Source organism: Zingiber officinale, chromosome 11B (assembly GCF_018446385.1).
Source record: "Zingiber officinale cultivar Zhangliang chromosome 11B, Zo_v1.1, whole genome shotgun sequence".
Classification (NCBI taxonomy): Eukaryota; Viridiplantae; Streptophyta; class Magnoliopsida; order Zingiberales; family Zingiberaceae; genus Zingiber; species Zingiber officinale.
This window is the reverse complement of record NC_056007.1, coordinates 9,305,350-9,309,175: the sequence shown is the minus strand read 5'-3', so window position 1 is coordinate 9,309,175 and position 3,826 is coordinate 9,305,350.

Sequence of the window (3,826 nt, the reverse complement as noted above, 5' to 3'; positions counted from 1 at the left end):
AAGGGGGATAATCATGTGGAGGATGGGGAGGGCATTTTGGTCATTTTGAACTTTATTTGTTTTCCTTTAGGTTTGAACGACATGAGAAGATGAGGGGGGTCTTCGTTTTTTCCATAGCTAGCTTAGACGCACACCACCAGAGCCCCCTCATCTTCTCCCTCATGCACACTACCACTACCCCCTTCTTCCCATTGGCAGCCGCCTCTCTCTCCCTCTCCCTCTCCCTCTCTAGGCCGATGCCATCGCACCACCTCTGCCTCTCCCTTGGCGTGCAAGCAGCCCAAGCGCCGCCTCCCTCTCTTTTCCGACGTCCACAGGTGTTGTCGGTAGCCTTCTCTATGATGCCACCTCCTGATGCCGACACCGCCTCCGTTGCCCTATAACGCATGTCGCCTCACTAGCCAGTGCTACCGCCGCCTCCCAACGCCGATACCACCTCCATCGCTCTATAGCGTGTTGGATCGAAATGTGCTAGGGGAGGGGGGTTGAATATCACTCGTAACTTTTTCACGTTCATTTAAAAAACGGAGAGTAAATGACAGCGGAATAAAGATAGAAAAGTAAAATAATGCTAACACATTTCTTTTACTTGGTTTGGAGCTTGTGATGACTCCTATTCCAAGGTCCGCAATCATTTATCGCTTTTCGTTGGGCAATTCACTATCAGTTCCGAATAAGTACAAGTGTGAAATTATAATATTAAAAAGATTGTAAGGTAAAGTATACCAACAACTACAGATCTGAAGATTCTAGTGCTAGGTCATTGGAGTAGTGTTACAATGTCGTCGAGGGCTTTTCTTAGCAGCGCACAAGAGCGAAAGCCATTCGGAATCAATGTCTCGAAACTGCTGGTCAAACCCCATTTTATATCCAAGCTAGATCTGATCCAGATCTATTGATCTCGGGATTAGTTTTTGACTTGACGTTGATCAATCCACTGATCCCCTTGATCAATCGACCGAACCCTGCTGAACTCGCCCAACTTCCATCCAAATACTGCTGCTTCGGATAAAGCTTTCGTTCGGTTGACCGATCCCACCGTTCAGTCGACCGATCCCGCTTTCCTCGCTGGCTTATCTGGTCCGATCAACTCGGTCCGATTGAGTCAGTGCCTATCCACCGTTCAGTCGATTGAACCCGAGGTTTGGTCGATCATTCCCTTAGTCCAAACTTAGCCAGAAGCTGATCTGATCTTCGAGGTTCAGTCGACCGATCTGGAGGTCCGGTTGACTGATCAAGACCGCAAACTTCAACCTACAAAATGTTAGTTTCCTGCAAAACAGAGTTAAAGAAGTAGGCAAATATTATAAAATGTAACTTTGACAGTCTCTTAACTATCTGGTTCTGACGTTTGGATTTTCTAGAAATCCTAGGTCAAACTAACACTTACTGTTCCCTCTTTGGGGAACGCGTCCTCACCAACTCCTCTCAGGAGAAATTATTTTTTGTTGGATCGATGACACGTGAGAGGGGGGGGGGGGGTGAATCATGTGATTTTCAAAAACTCATCTTTTAATTTTTAAGATCAAAGTAAGAACGCAGCGGAAATTAAGAAAGCGAACACTGATAAGCACAAAATCTAAGTGTCACATTGTTCATCAAATTAATAAAGATTTGAAACATTCCAAAACTAAAGATAAAACATGTAGCATGAAGTCCCAAGTCGAATCTCACAAAGAAACTAATTGTAGGATGATTGATTTTAGATTAGAATTGTTCTTCTTTTAAAGTTTTCTGCAGATAAGTTGGAGTGATGACTTTCAATTCAAATCCTAAGTTAAGAATTAAAATTTCAGCTAATTACATTAGAGAACAAGAAATTTAACAACGAAATCTAAAAGAAGCAAATATGCAGAAATCATAAACTTGCAGAATTTAAATCTAATTCATCTCTAATTAAAGAAACAAGATGCACAAAATTTTATTGCAGAAATGAAATCTAAAGAACCACAACTATAACTACTCAATTCAGATTCAAAGAACAGGAATTCAAAAACAAAATCTAAGAAAATAGAATTGCAGAAACAATAATCTGTAAAATCTAAATCTAAGCCATCTCTATCCAAATCCACTCCTCTAACAAGCCTTCTCTTGCTACAACACAAGCTAATTGAATGAAAACTTCAACTCAATTTAATCTCTTCCAGCACCAAAGAAAACTTTCCTGGAAAAGCTGGTGAAGATTGGAACTGCAAAGTTCGAAATTCCGCAGATCTTGAATCCGATTTCTCTGGATCGATGCTCTCTGATAGAGAGCAAGCCACTATCACCGAAGAATTCCCCCGATGATGACTGAAACAGAGGACATACGAACAGATCTGAGCTCCGGAGAGATGTTCGCCGGCGCGTGCAAAAGATCCGAGCCTAGAAGCAAAAGAATGGAAGCTCCAACGCCAATTAGACTTATTGAGAAGTAGATCTGAAGGAGGATGGGGCTGAAATCCTGAAGAAAACTCGCCGCGGGACGCGAAGCACAGTGCGGAGGAATCGACCAAGACGCTGGAACACTGTAGCTTCTCATTTAAACAGATCTCAGATTTGAACCGACGGCTGAGATTGATTTGGACCTAATTCAACGGTGAAGAGTCATTCAAAATCCGATCCGAAGGTACTGATGTTGATCTAGGGTCTGGATATACTCTCCTGTAGGTCGGATCGATCAGATCATCACTGGATGGCCCAGATCCGACCAGTCTTAAATGAACGGTCCAAATTTATTCGGATGGATCAATGGCTGGATGAACTCAGATCTGGATCAAAACTTCTGGATCTTCATAAATGGCTCAGATCTGCTCCCCATTAAGTTAGATCGGCCAGATCTTCAATGGATGGCTCAGATCTGATCAATCTTGGATGAACGGCCCATAATACTCCGAGACTTGATCGACTTGATTTGCCTTTGATTTGAGCCCAAGTGTGGTCCAATCTGATCGGGTCCATACTCCTTTTTATGCCTACAAAATAAGAGTCAAATATTAGCATCAAATACCATGAAAACTAGCTAATTTGCAATTAAGTCCAAAATCAAATGCAATATTGAGATATGATGCTAATGAGAGATTAAGCTATGAATAAACTAATAAAAACATGCATTATGATTCACAATAATATAGCCAAAATCATGGCTATCAAATCCCCCACACTTAGTCTTGAACGTCCCGTGCAAGCAAAAAGAACTAAAATCCTACTTAAATGGCACCCCCTAAACAAATTCCTAAACATGATTAGAAAATAAAGAAAGTAAACCATCTAAGATTATCACATTCCAAAATCTCAAGCATTCATGGACTTAAAACTTTACTCTTGGTTAGCCACATAATAATTTCCATCTATCATGAATAAATTGAAATTGATTCACACTAAAAACCTCACAAGATAAGAGTTTTTGTGGCCCTCATCCTATTTTACATGTAATCACAAAAATGGAGGGCACTCATGCTACTTGTGCTTCTTGAACTACCATATGCTTGCTTATCTTCTACTCTCTACCGTGATCATGGATACAAATCACGATATAAAGGTTAATCATGGACAAGAAAAATGTAAGATTATGAATTAAATGCACATCAAAGCATTAGTTGCAAGAAAAGATAAGAAAAGGAAGAATTAGCTCAAAGAAAAGAATAAAAACAAAGTATGAATTTTAGTGGAAGACATGGATACAAAGAATACTATATAAATGAAACTTGGCCATACTTCCCTCTTTACTTCTTTTCTTACTTGACTTCAACTACATCAATTCTGTTAAAATTCAATGTGGCTGATTTTTTTTCTTTTTTTCATTCTGAAAACTCTGCATTCTAATTCTGTGTCATGTCATTAACTC